This window comes from Mixophyes fleayi, chromosome 2, assembly GCF_038048845.1.
Source record: "Mixophyes fleayi isolate aMixFle1 chromosome 2, aMixFle1.hap1, whole genome shotgun sequence".
Lineage (NCBI taxonomy): Eukaryota > Metazoa > Chordata > Amphibia > Anura > Limnodynastidae > Mixophyes > Mixophyes fleayi.
Window position 1 is genome coordinate 22,002,831 of NC_134403.1, and position 14,813 is coordinate 22,017,643.

Genomic DNA, 14,813 nt, shown 5'->3' on the forward strand with positions numbered 1-14,813 from the left:
CGTAAACAGAAATGATCTGTGTGCATTTTAGCAAAGATCTAGTTTGTGGAAGAAATTCAGCAAATTTGTTCGACATTACAGTTAAAACAGGACATGAAATGTAGTTACTTATTGTTTACAGAGAATGCGGGGATCATTAGGATGTAAGCTCTTAGGAGCAAGACCCTCATTCCTCGGGTTCTCCTTCTACTATTCCTTCACCCTCTGTACGTAGTTATTAATTTGTAGATATCTGGTCTTTGTAATATTTTGTTTTTATATGTTATGTAATGTGTTCTGGACCATTGCTGTCGGTGTATTGTACACTACTGTAAATTTGATGTACGGCGCTACGGACCTTTTGCAGCGAATTATAAATAAAATAATAAATAAAGTGGCTCAGTGGTTAGCACTTCTGCCTCACAGCGCTGGGGTCATGAGTTCATTTCCCGACCATGGCCTTATCTGTGTGGCGTTTGTATGTTCTCCCCGTGTTTGCGTGGGTTTCCTCCGGGTGCTCAGGTTTCCTCCCACACTCCAAAAACATCCTAGTAGGTTAATTGGCTGCTATTAATTTTTTTTTTTACCCTAGTCTCTCTGTCTGTCTGTCTGTGTGTGTGTGTGTTAGGGAATTTAGACTGTAAGCTCCAATGGGGCAGGGACTGGTGTGAATGAGTTCTCTGTACAGCGTTGCAGAATCAGTGGTGCTATATAAATAAATGGTGGTGATGATGATGATCCATCCCTGATTTACATTGGAGACGATCATATTCTGTGCTGATATATTCATCGGAGTACAGCCTAATAATTTAATAGGAACTAGTGACATGATATGAAACCTTTCATAACCCTCAGAGCACTGTGAAGTCCAGCATAGAGAGATAGAGAGAATGTGGCACAAATGTGACTTTATATAGAACAGGCCGTCTTCCAAAGCCAAGTGTATATGCCAGAAGGACACTTGTTGGGTTGGTCCCCAAGAGGCCTATGGCACCTCTGACAGAGTTACAGTCATTCATTGCAGACACTGAGAAACTGTCTATTGGACAACACTAACCCGGACACTTCACAAATCTGCACTTTATATATGGGTGGGAAAAAACAAAACCCATTGATGGAGAAAACTTACATAAAATCTAGCTGAGAGTTTTCCAGAGAAGAAACTACGATCTGATGAGACCAAGATGTAACTTTCTGGCCTCAAGAATCAAAAGGAGAAACGTTTGTTCATGAAAGCCTGTGAGAACTCACTGCATATAGAATTTCACCCCCAGGCAGCACAACAGGTCTGAATATTGAGGAACATATCTCAGACACATCACAATTAATGTCTTCCACTACATTCCTGGGTAAAATTACCCTACACATGGCTCCCCTCACCGTAGCCCCGGGGGGGAGGGCTGCTCTGTACAGCCATTTTCCCAAGGCTTCAGTCATTCATCTCACAGCAACTCCCGACAGCATATGAGTCTGTAGAGGGTGGCGTGACCGCACGGAATAGTACAAACCAAGAGCCTGAAAGACTTTAAAGACTTAGGGTTAGATTTACTAAACTGTGGGTTTGAAAAAGTGGAGATGTTGCCTATAGCAACCAATCAGATTCTAGCTATCATTTTCTAGAATGTACTAAATAAATGACATCTAGAATCTGATTGGTTGCTACAGGCATCATCTCCACTTTTTCAAACCCGCAGTATAGTAAATATACCCCTTAAAGTTAAGATAAATGAACGATATTTAAACTGAAAATTAAACTAATTAGCTCGGAATTGCTTTGGGTTTTTTTTACATTTTTGATTCCAGTTATTCATTACAATACTTACACTGGCGTGTCTCAATTTTGGACACTTGGGGGCTAATGAAGGGTGGGACGTAAACCAGTTTGATTAGCGTATCCTACATCAAATCGATCTGTGCGTGCGCAGAAAGAGGGCGCACGCATGTTCTCCTATGCTGACTCTCGCGATGGTGGCACCTATGTCCGTATCCGTTGAGATAGGCGGGACAGGGAATCGAAAGGGCATTCTATGTACAGTAACTGCGTGTTTACGCAAATAAGACACATGTAGACCTGCAGAAACACGCATATACGCGCCTGTTAGGAGGCCTATATTTTGCACTTGCTGTAGGCCATGTGCAAATACTCACCGATACAAGCATATAATAATAACGAATTCAAACATTCTTGAGACACTGAAGAATACAAAGGGCAAATCAATATGTCTTATGGGACAAATAGACACCCTTATAGGAATACGTTTACATATGAAACAAGGAAAGTTTCCTGTATTAGGTGATCCTCACATCCAGGTGTGTTTTAACATCCCTGCCAGTCATTCCATCACAGAACACGTTCACACTGCGATGTCCCAACTCTCAGCATATAAATTATATTTTACAGGTGTGACAACACTACTATATAAATTACATAAATCACAAAGTAGTTTACATACGTTTATGTCCCTTGAATACTATATATATATATATATATATATATATATATATAAATAAAATAAATTATATTATAGGACACATGATACAAACACTAATAATACATGATCATCTCTGAATTGCAGTGCAACCTACACACTTAGTAACACACCTCTCACCAAACTGCACAGCCCACGAAATGCCAAAACAACGTAACTTTAAAAAAAAAAAAGTGCATGCATTATGTGCGTACTGTTTTTAAGCCTTCTCTACTCCAGCTATTGACGTACTTTCTTGCATCTGCTCTGAAAATGCTCATTTCAGCAAAAGAAGTCATTGCCTTCTGAACTACAACACGACCAATGACAATCACTTGTATTTTCACCACAATCAGACAATTAAAAGCTTCCCTAGTCCTGCAGATAAATATTCTGATTGATCAGATGACCTCCAGTATTAAAGTTGGGAATCTGTATTAAATGGATTAAAATATTTAACAAGTCTGTTATTATTAAACCATAACAAGTCAGCTGGACCCAATCTCATGATATGCAAAGGATAGTATTAAATGTACTGGTCATAGTAGCAGCTATTAGAATGACAGTCACACTGCAGAAATAAAGCCACATCTCTTAATATCACTACACAAATAAAAGCATTAAGGATATCCAGATGCTGTGTGACTTCCAATATCCCAGCTGCCTGGTGTGAATTCTGCAGCCAATTATTGCTCTGCTCTGCTAGGTGGAAAAAGCAATCATACACCCTCTATAATAAACTACACACACACAGCACTGCAGAGACCAGCAGCTGGCCAGTGCAAGTTGCCAGGCATCTCACAGACCAGTCCTTAGCATGACCAACATTGATAAGGATATACAGAATACACATTAGCATCTTTGCATGCAATAAACAGAATGCATTGCTCACCTTGGGTGGGATTGCATACAAAAGAATAGGGTGTGCAGATCTGATCACCAGGTCATTGGTGAGGCTGATGGCTTCAGTTGCTGTGTATTGTGGATGCAGTCAGCGCCCGTCCTCTCTTACAAATGTTCCAATGCACAATGAATGCACCGGAGTTCTCTCTGCTCTTCTTATAATGACATCATTCCTCAGGACAGCGGACCAATAAACGTGCTTGAGGGAGAAGCCTGCCGCATGGGATTGTGGGGAGTGTAGTTCCGGTGCGTGGAATGCTCAGCTAGGGCTCATTGGAATCTGGGGACTGGCGGACTACAAATCCCAACGGAAGCAGAGAGGGGAGATTCTGGCAGAATAGCGGAGGCTGATTTAGGCATCCTGACAGGAGGAGGCATAGTACATTACATAGCATTGGAACTGGGAGGGATAGCAGAGCTAAGAAGGAAAAACTGGGAAGTTTGCTGATAGATATTGGCTGCAGAATAGTGTTGCAAATAGGCTTAAAATTGTAGACTGTCCTTTAGTTCCCACAATTTTTGGTCCATGGTTAATATAGCAATAAGGATTTACCTCACAATTTACTCAGCTAGTATGGAGATAGCAATTATATATCATCATAATCAGCTATTTATATAGCGCTACTAATTCCGCAGCGCTGTACAGAAAACTCACTCACATCAGTTCCTGCCCCATTGGAGCTTACAGTCTAAATTCCCTAATATACACACATACAGAGAGACTGGGGTCAATGTATTAGCAGCCAATTAACCTACCAGTATGTTTTTGGAGTGTGGGAGGAAACCGGAGCACCCAGTGGAAACCCACACAAACACAGGGAGGACATATAAACTCCTCACAGATAAGGCCATGGTCGGGAATCGAACGCATGACCCCAGTGCTGTGAGGCAGAACTGCTAACCACTGAGCCACTGTGCTATTCAAGGGCTGGCACCAAACTAGGAGTCTATGGTGGGAATAAAGATTATTATTATTATTATTATTATTATTATTATTATTAATTTTTATTTATAAGGCGCCACTAGGTATCCGTAGCGCCGTACAGGGACATACAGAAACACGATACAGGGTGAGACAGCACAGTACAGTTAACAAAAAGCACAGTAACTCAGAAGCTCAAAGTACAGCTAGATTAAAGGTGAGAGCCCCCAGCGGTGAGGCTAGAGGGGCAGAAGGGCAGGAGGACCTCACGGAGGAGACAAGGAGCTGGAGAGCAGAGTTAAGGTGGTGGAGAACAGGAGGAGAGGAGGCCCTGCTCAAAGGAGCGTACAATCTAAGGGGAGGGTAGGACGGACAGAGACACAAGGGTGGGAGGAGGAAAGGGGGAGAACGCAGAGAGGGGGGAGAGGAGAATGACGAGGAGGGAGGCAGGAGGAGGGCAGGAAAGGGAGGGCGGTAGGTGGGAGGCTGGAAGGAAGTCGGTTAGGTGGGGGACTGGAAGGCTTTGAGGAAGAGGTGGGTTTTTAAGGCCCGTTTGAAGCTGGACAAGTTGGGGGATGTTCTGATGGAACGGGGGAGCTGGCTCCAGTGGAGGGGGGCAGCGCGGAAGAAATCTTGGATGCGAGCATGGGAGGAGGTAACCAGGGGGGAGGTGAGGCGACGGTCATTAGCCGAACGCAGAGGGCGGGATGGAGCGTGGATGGAAATAAGGTTGGAGATGTAGGGAGCAGTGGAGTTGGAGAGGGCCTTGAAAGTAAGTGTGAAGAGCTTGAACACGATTCTGTAAGGGATGGGGAGCCAGTAAAGGGATTGGTAGAGGGGGGAGACAGAGGAGGAGCGGCGAGAAAGGAAAATGAGCCGAGCGGCTGCATTAAGTACAGAGCGAAGGGGAGCGAGATGAGTGCGGGGGAGGCCGGTAAGGAGGAGGTTGCAGTAGTCCAAGCGGGAGATGATAAGAGCGTGGACATGAGCCTTAGTGGCATCTTGGGAGAGGAAGGGCCGAATGCGTGCGATATTCCGCAGCTGGAAGCGGCAGGATTTGCAGAGAGAGAGAATGTGAGGAGCAAAGGAGAGAGAGGAGTCAGGGATGACACCGAGGCAGCGAAGTTGAGGAACAGGGGAAATAGAGGAGTTGAGAACAGAGATAGAAAGGTCGGAAGGGGGGGGGGAATGAGTGGGAGGAAAAACAATAAGTTCGCTTTTAGCGAGATTAAGTTTGAGGAATCTAGAGGACATCCAGGAGGAGATGGCAGAGAGGTAGGCAGACACCCTGGAGAGGAGGGAGGAAGAGAGATCGGGAGAGGAAAGGTAGAGTTGGGTGTCATCGGCATAAAGGTGGTAAAAGATAAATGTTTTCGTTAAAAAAAAAAATTCTGCAAAGCTGCGCTGTGCACAAATTCTCATGGTGGGCATATTTCCAGGGAACAAATATTGGGTGCATAATTGCCAGCTCTGTTGGTGCTTAAGCGCTAAGCATCATCATCATCATCATTTATTTATATAGCGCCACTAATTCTGCAGCGCTGTACAGAGGACTCACTCACATCAGTCCCTGCCCCATTGGAGCTTACAGTCTAAATTCCCTAATATAGACACACACTCACTCACAGACAGACACAGACTAGGGGCAATTTTGATAGCAGCCAATTAACCTATAAGTATGTTTTTGGAGTGTGAGAGGAAACCGGAGCACCCGGAGGAAACAATACGGACAAATTAGACCATGGCAACGATCGACCAAAAACATCACCTCGACCTTCTAAAACCATTCCCAAATCCATACAAACAATGCCCGTTAACTTTCCTTGTAGAAAATTTCCCTTTAGGATGCACAAATTCTCGATGGTCGCATGGTAATCATGACGCTCAGCTGGCATGCATTCGGGTGCCCTGAACCAATTCAAACAAATCCAAAATAGTTACTGACAGGATATGTGCCTGAACCTTTCACATGGTCATAGAGGGATATTTCTGATTACTCCTTGGGGTGTATAAACCGAACTTATTGTCTTTCCTCCCGCTCTATCCCCCTCCCCTTCCGACCTTTCTATGACCGTTCTCAACTCCTCTAGCTCCCCTGTTCCTTCGCTGCCTCGGTGTCATCCTTGACTCCCCTTCTCCTTTGCCCCTCACATTCTCTCGCTAAATCCTGCCGCTTCCAGCTGCGCAACATCACGCATTCGGCCCTTCCTCTCCCAAGATGCCACTAAAGCTCTTGTCCACTCTCTTATTATCTCCCGCTTGGACTACTGCAACCTCCTCCTTACCGGCCTTCCCCGCTCTCATCTCGCTCCCCTTCGCTCTGTACTCAATGCAGCCGCTCGGCTCATTTTCCTTTCTCGCCGCTCCTCTTCTGTCTCCCCCCTCTACCAATCCCTTTACTGGCTCCCCATCCCTTACAGAATCGTGTTCAAGCTCCTTACACTTACTTTCAAGGCCCTCTTCAACTCCACTGCTCCCTACATCTCCAACCTCATCTCCATTCATGCTCCATCCCGCCTTCTGCGTTCGGCAAATGACCGTCGCCTCTCTTCCCCCCTGGTTACCTCCTCCCACGCTCGCATCCAAGACTTCTCCCGTACTGCCTCCCTCCATTGGAACCAGCTCCCCCGCTCCATCAGAACTTCCCCCAACTTGCCCAGCATCAAACGGGCCTTAAAAACCCACCTCTTCCTCAAAGCCTTCCAGTCCCCCACTTAACTGCCCTCCTTTCAGTCTCCCACCCATCCCCCTCCCACTCCTGCCCCCCCTTCTGTCCCCCTACTACCTCCCTCCTCATCATTTTTCTCTCCCCCTTTCCTCCTCCCACCCTTGCGTCTCTGTCTGTCCTACCCTCCCCTTAGATTGGTTGCTCCTTCGAGCAGGGCCCCCTTTCCTCCTGTTCTCCACCACCTTAACTCTTCTCTCCAGCTCATTGTCTCTTCAGTGAGGTCCTTCTACCCTTCTACCCCTCTCGCTACCCCGCTGGGGGCTCTCACCTCTCATCTAGCTGTACTTTGAGCTTCTGAGTTACTGTGCTTCTTGTTAAATGTATCGTGCTGTCTCACCCTGTACTGTGATTCTGTCTGTCCCTTTACGGCGCTACGGACACCTAGTGGCGCCTTATAAATAAAAAATAATAATAATAATAATAATATTCAATTGTCCGCGAGTTGGTTTTTTTCCCCCCAGCGTTAAAAAAAAAGGAATCTGCAGGTTTTTGACGGCAATTGCGACCGTTTTGAGTTAGCGCAACAGGAAAACTCGTGCAATTCAATTGAAAGAGAGGGAACGCTGCCCCCGCGCGTTAAACATTGTGTTTGCGAGTTTTTAGGGGAGTGAAGGGGAGTTCTAACGCGGTCATGTATAACATAAAAAAAAGGTTTTCCATACATTTCCATACATTAGATTGCATTACACACTGATAATATCTACATTACAGTGCTTTCTTTAGCATATTTTTAATTGAACTATTTTTTACCGTAGAATCATCTATATAATGTCAAAACACATTACTACATTCATATTTGTACCAAAAACATACATAAATATAATTAATTATTCATTTTTTTTTTTTTTATGTTTATTTTATTTCATTATTTTTTCACAAGAAAATCAACTTACACAAGATAGGCATTAGTGCTAAACATAAGTTTAACTTTTTTTCTACATTATTACATGATTTCAAATACTTTTATTTTTAACAAAAAGAGGTGCAAGATAAAACAGTATATTTTCCTGTTTAACGCGTCGCGTTAAAAAACAATTGAAAAGCTTTTAACGCGTCTGCCTGTCGCACACCCTATACTTTCAATAGACCTTCTATTGGAGCACGAGAAGACCGTTTCATGAAAAAAAACCGCTGCTGATAGTTGAATACACCCCTTGTGTTCACAGATGTGTGTCCACCTTGGAAAACATCCAGATAGAGATTATTGAAAAACGCATTATTAGACGCCACAGGACACTTGGGGGCATATTCAATTGTCGGTGGAAATGCCGAAAATTTGTGCTCCGCCCACTGTTACCGTTATTATGATAATAGTGCCGGTAAAAAACGTTATTGCGGTAGTTTTCTCGCTGGATTTCAGCTCGCAGCTCTCCGAGCCGCGAGCTGAAATCCAGTTAACTATTACCATAATAACGGTAATAGGTTTTTTTTGTTTTTTTTTTACTTTTTATTAGAAACATCTTTTCCCATAGAAAATGCATTACAGAATCTCGAGAGGTTAAACAGAAATAAATAACACGTGTTTACATACAACAGATTCTCTCGTACTTGGGAGATAAATGTATATTTATCTATCTAATACTGCAAAGATGTTATTTTAACTTTTCAAGTTTGAAGGGTATAAAAAGGGGGGGGGGGTATACAGGGACCAAAGGGAGGGACGGAACGGTAATAGTTTTAATGCGGCGGGATATTCAAACAACTGAATATGCCCCTTAATATGCTGAGAAAATCCTATAACCTATTTAGGGGACAAGATCTTGATCTTGGAAAGGAAAAGAGCTAGCCCAAAACTAGGGATGCACCTCCAAAATGTAGGGATTTAAATTACTGGTTTCTACCCTGTTATTTTACTAAATAATCATGAAAGTGACTATGTTTATGTGTAAAGAGTGAGATGGGTGCTCCTTCAGGCACCGGAATGGCAATGCACTGTAGATTTATGCGAGGGGTGTAAAACCAATAGAAAGACCGTTACCTTCTACAAAATATAAGAGACAGATATGCATGATCATTTTATAGCACTGTTTTATTGAATATATTATAGATTAAAATATCTCAGCATGAAGGAGACACATCCTCTTATGGTGGCTACAGATTTGGTTATACGGTTGGGAAGTTTTTGAGCAGATTGCCCCAAGGGCAGGTCACAAATAATTGGCTTGATCAAATAATGATAGCGAATACATTTGATCGGGTAGATCCAGAAATAAAGGAATGGAGTGGTCCTTTCCTTTGCGTTCATTTGTCCTGACTACCAACCTACTAGATGTCTGTTGTTTTGTCCTCCCTGTGTGTCTTGGCCCGAAACATGAGTCAGCAAAATTACTCTTATGTCTCCAAATACTCACTGGTGGGTGGTTCAACACCTGGCTTGGTGGGTGTGGTACCCTAGGGCTAAGGTCCAGTGAAGCTCGATACCTGGGGCTCCAGTGTAGAATCCTTTAATTTGTCAGAGGCCAATACAGTGCTCTCTCTTCACATTTCACAGACCTGGATAATACTCTCCCCTTACTGCATAGGAATGGATATTCTTCACAGTCCCAGGAGGCATCGATGACACTCAAGGTATTGTAATCCTTCACTTGTCAATCTGATAGTTCATTACAAGCTTCAATTTTCTTAGTGGCACTGCTTTATTAATAATATTTTTGCACTCGGGGACAACACTACAAGGCTTCTACCACACTATAGACCTTAAATGAGCTAGATCTGTATGCAGCTTCCTCAATAAGGCAGTGGTTTACAACCGTTATGATCTTTATGCATACTTACCTACTTTCTTCAGCTCCCTTCCGGGAGCCAGCCAGTGGAGGGGGGCGTGAAGGGGCGGGGTGGCCGAAATCGCGTCATTTCGGCCCCGCCCCCTGTGACGTCATGACGCAAATTGCGTCATTTGACAGCGGGGGCGGGGCCAAACGCCGCGATTCACCGGGAATCGCGGCGTTTGGGATCTAATTCTGCCCACTTCACTAGGAAGTGGGGCACTTCCTAGTGAAGTGGGCAGAATTCGGGAGATTGCCACACTCGCCCGGGAGTCCGGGAGACTCTCACAAAATGCGGGAGTCTCCCGGACATTCCGGGAGAGTTGGCAAGTATGTCTTTATGAACCTTAAAGGTTAATAAATACATTTAAACTAGGGATGAGCGCGCTCGGATTTCTGAAATCCGAGCCCACCCGAACGTTGCGGATCCGAGTCGGATCCGAGACAGATCCGGGTATTGGCGCCAAATTCAAAAGTGAAACTGAGGCTCTGACTCATAATCCCGTTGTCGGATCTCGCGATACTCGGATCCTATAAATTCCCCGCTAGTCGCCGCCATCTTCACTCGGGCATTGATCAGGGTAGAGGGAGGATGTGTTAGGTGGTCCTCTGTGCTGTTTAGTTCTGTGCTGTTTAGTTCTGTGCTGTTTAGTGCTGTGCTGTGCTGTTTAGTGCTGTGCTGTGCTGTGCTGTGCTGTGCTGTGCTGTTTAGTGCTGTGCTGTGCTGTGCTGTGCTGTGCTGTGCTGTGCTGTGCTGTGTTCTGCAGTATCAGTCCAGTGGTGCTGTGTGCTGTGCTCTGTCCTTCTGAGGTCAGTGGTGCTGCTGGGTCCTGTGCTGTGTCCTGTTCAGTCCAGTGGTGCTGTGTCCTGTGCTCTGTGCTTCTAAGGGCATAGTTATTTCCCCAATATTCCCCTGTGTTTAAAAAAATAAAAAAAAGTTTTTTTTATAAAATACCAAAAACTACTTTAATATTTTTTAATTACCACAAAATTTTCACAACCAATCCTGCAGTATAAGCCCATTGGTACTGCAATATTACCAAGTTCACACATTCAGCAGTAAAAGTCCAGTGGTTTTGCAATATTACAAAGTTTACACATTCTGCAGTATCAGTCCAGTGGTGCTGTGTCCTGTGCTCTGTCCTGCTGAGTTCCGTAGTGCTGCTGGGTCCTGTGCCGTGTCCTGTTCAGTCCAGTGGTGCTGTGTCCTGTGCTCTGTGCTTCTAAGGGCATAGTTATTTCCCCATTATTCCCAAGTTTGTAAAAAATAAAAAAAAAGTAAAAAAAAATAAAAAATTAAAAAAAAAAAAAAATATATAATAATTATAACCAAATTTGCAAAACCAATCCAGCATTATAAGTCCATTGGTACTGCAATATTACCAAGTTCACACATTCAGCAGTAAAAGTCCAGTGGTACTGCAATATTACAAAGTTTACACATTCTGCAGTATCAGTCCAGTGGTGCTGTGTCCTGTGCTCTGTCCTGCTGAGTTCCGTAGTGCTGCTGGGTCCTGTGCCGTGTCCTGTTCAGTCCAGTGGTGCTGTGTCCTGTGCTCTGTGCTTCTAAGGGCATAGTTATTTCCCCATTATTCCCAAGTTTGTAAAAAATAAAAAAAAAGTAAAAAAAAATAAAAAATTAAAAAAAAAAAAAAATATATAATAATTATAACCAAATTTGCAAAACCAATCCAGCATTATAAGTCCATTGGTACTGCAATATTACCAAGTTCACACATTCTGCAGTATCTTGTGCTACATATAATGGAGAACAAAAATTTGGAGGATAAAGTAGGGAAAGATCAAGACCCACTTCCTCCTAATGCTGAAGCTGCTGCCACTAGTCATGACATAGACGATGAAATGCCATCAACGTCGTCTTCCAAGCCCGATGCCCAATCTCGTAGTACCGGGCATGTAAAATCCAAAAAGCCCAAGTTAAGAAAAAGTAGCAAAAACAGAAACTTAAAATCATCTGAGGAGAAACGTAAAGTTGCCAATATGCCATTTACGACACGGAGTGGCAAGGAACGGCTTAGGCCCTGGCCCGTGTTCATGACTAGTGGTTCAGCTTCACCCACGGATCTTAGCCCTCCTCCTCCTCCCCCCCCTACAAAAAATTGAAGAGAGTTATGCTGTCAGCAACAAAACAGCAAACAACTCTGCCTTCTAAAGAGAAATTATCACAAATCCCCAAGGCGAGTCCAAGGGTGTTGGTGGTTGTCAAGCCTGACCTTCCCATCACTGTACGGGAAGAGGTGGCTCGGGAGGAGGCTATTGATGATGTAGCTGGCGCTGTGGAGGAACTTGATGATGAGGATGGTGATGTGGTTATTGTAAATGAGGCACCAGGGGGGGAAACAGCTGATGTCCATGGGATGAAAAAGCCCATCGTCATGCCTGGTCAGAAGACCAAAAAATGCACCTCTTCGGTCTGGAGTTATTTTTATCCAAATCCAGACAACCAATGTATGGCAATATGTAGCTTATGTAAAGCTCAAATAAGCAGGGGTAAGGATCTTGCCCACCTAGGAACATCCTCCCTTATACGTCACCTGAATAACCTTCATAGTTCAGTGGTTAGTTCAGGAACTGGGGCTAGGACCCTCATCGGTACAGGGACACCTAAATCCCGTGGTCCAGTTGGATACACACCAGCAACACCCTCCTCGTCAACTTCCTCCACAATCTCCATCAGATTCAGTCCTGCAGCCCAAGTCACCAGCCAGACTGAGTCCTCCTCAATACGGGATTCATCCGAGGAATCCTGCAGCGGTACGCCTACTACTGCCACTGCTGCTGTTGCTGCTGTTAGTCGGTCATCTTCCCAGAGGGGAAGTCGTAAGACCGCTAAGTCTTTCACCAAACAATTGACCGTCCAACAGTCGTTTGCCATGACCACCAAATACGATAGTAGTCACCCTATTGCAAAGCGTATAACTGCGGCTGTAACTGCAATGTTGGTGTTAGACGTGCGCCCGGTGTCCGCCATCAGTGGAGTGGGATTTAGAGGGTTGATGGAGGTATTGTGTCCCCGGTACCAAATCCCCTCGAGATTCCACTTCACTAGGCAGGCGATACCAAAAATGTACAGAGAAGTACGATCAAGTGTCCTCAGTGCTCTTAAAAATGCGGTTGTACCCACTGTCCACTTAACCATGGACATGTGGACAAGTGGTTCTGGGCAAACGAAGGACTATATGACTGTGACAGCCCACTGGGTAGATGCATCCCCTTCCGCAGCAACAGCAACAGCTGCATCAGTAGCAGCATCTACAAAATGGCTGCTCATGCAAAGGCAGGCAACATTGTGCATTACAGGCTTTAATAAGAGGCACAACGCTGCCAACATATTAGAGAAAATGAGGGAAATTATCTCCCAGTGGCTTACCCCACTTAGACTCTCATGGGGATTTGTGGTGTCAGACAATGCCAGTAACATTGTGCGGGCATTAAATATGGGCAATTTCCAGCACGTCCCATGTTTTGCCCACACCATTAATTTGGTGGTGCAGCATTACCTGAAGAGTGACAGGGGTGTGCAGGAGATGCTTGCGGTGGCGCGCAAAATTGCTGGACACTTTCGGCATTCAGCCAGTGCCTACCGCAGACTAGAGGCACATCAAAAAAGCTTGAACCTGCCCTGCCATCACCTCAAACAAGAGGTTGTGACGCGCTGGAACTCCACCCTCTATATGCTGCAGAGGATGGAGGAGCAGCAAAAGGCCATTCAGGCCTACACAGCCACCTACGACATAGGCAAAGGAGTGGGGATGCGCCTGAGTCAAGCGCAGTGGAGACTGATTTCCGTGTTGTGCAAGGTTCTGCAGCCATTTGAACTTGCCACACGAGAAGTCAGTTCCGACACTGCCAGCTTGAGTCAGGTCATTCCCCTGATCAGGCTGTTGCAGAAGCAGCTGGAGAAAGTGAGGGAGGAGCTGGTAAACCATTGCGATTACAGCAAGCATGTAGCTCTTGTGGATGTAGCCCTTCGTACGCTTTGCCAGGATCCGAGGGTGGTCACTCTTTTAAAGTCAGAGGAATACATTCTGGCCACCGTGCTCGATCCTCGGTTTAAAAAGTATGTTGTGTCTCTGTTTCCGGCGGACACAAATCTACAGCGGTGCAAAGACCTGCTGGTCAGGAGATTGTCCTCTGAAGAGGACCGTGACATGCCAACAGCTCCACCCTCATTTTCTTCCACATCTATGGCTGCGAGGAAAAAGCTCAGTTTTCCCAAAAGAGGCACTGGCGGGGATGCTGATAACATCTGGTCCGGACTGAAGGACCTGCCAACCATTGCAGACATGTCTACTCTCGCTGCATTGGATGCTGTCACAATAGAAAAAATTGTGGATGATTACTTTGCTGACACCATCCAAGTAGACATGTCAGACAGTCCATATTGTTACTGGCAGGAAAAAAAGGCAGTTTGGAAGCCCCTGTACAAACTGGCTCTATTTTACCTGAGTTGTCCCCCCTCCAGTGTGTACTCGGAAAGAGTTTTTAGTGCAGCGGGGAACCTGGTCAGTGAGCGGCGAAGGAGGTTGCTTCCTCACAACGTTGAAAAAATGATGTTTATAAAAATGAATAATCAATTCCTCAATGAAGTACAGCACTGCCCTCCAGATACTACAGAGGGACCTGTGGTTGTGGAGTCCAGCGGGGACGAATTGATAATGTGTGATGAGGAGGAAGTACACACTGTAGGGGGAGAGGAATCAGAGGTTGAGGATGAGGACGACATCTTGCCTCAGTAGAGCCTGTTTAGTCTGTACAGGGAGAGATGAATAGCTTTTTTGGTGTGGGGGCCCAAACAAACCAATCATTTCAGTCAAAGTTGTTTGGTAGGCCCTGTCGCTGAAATGATTGGTTTGTTAAAGTGTGCATGTCCTATTTCAACAACAGACCTCTCAACTGCAGCTCATCCCTCCTCTGCGGGGATAATGTCTCCTGTGCTCTGACACGTCACTCTGTGTACTCTCAGCCTCAGGATCTGACACTACAGCTACCATGCCTCTTGTAGCAGCCCTCACTCCAGGGCCTCT

General features: G+C 45.1%; 1 protein-coding gene across 1 annotated transcript in view; it reads right to left on the reverse strand.

Annotated features, from left to right (window-relative positions):
- The window catches only part of RAB30 (RAB30, member RAS oncogene family), a 101,550-nt gene extending 98,051 nt beyond the window's left edge, over nucleotides 1–3,499 (reverse strand). Inside the window, exon 1 of the mRNA XM_075198633.1 lies at nucleotides 3,340–3,499. The gene's annotated coding sequence lies outside the window, so the exon portion shown is untranslated. The remainder of the gene's footprint in view (nucleotides 1–3,339) is intronic.
- Nucleotides 3,500–14,813: the final 11,314 nt, after the last annotated feature.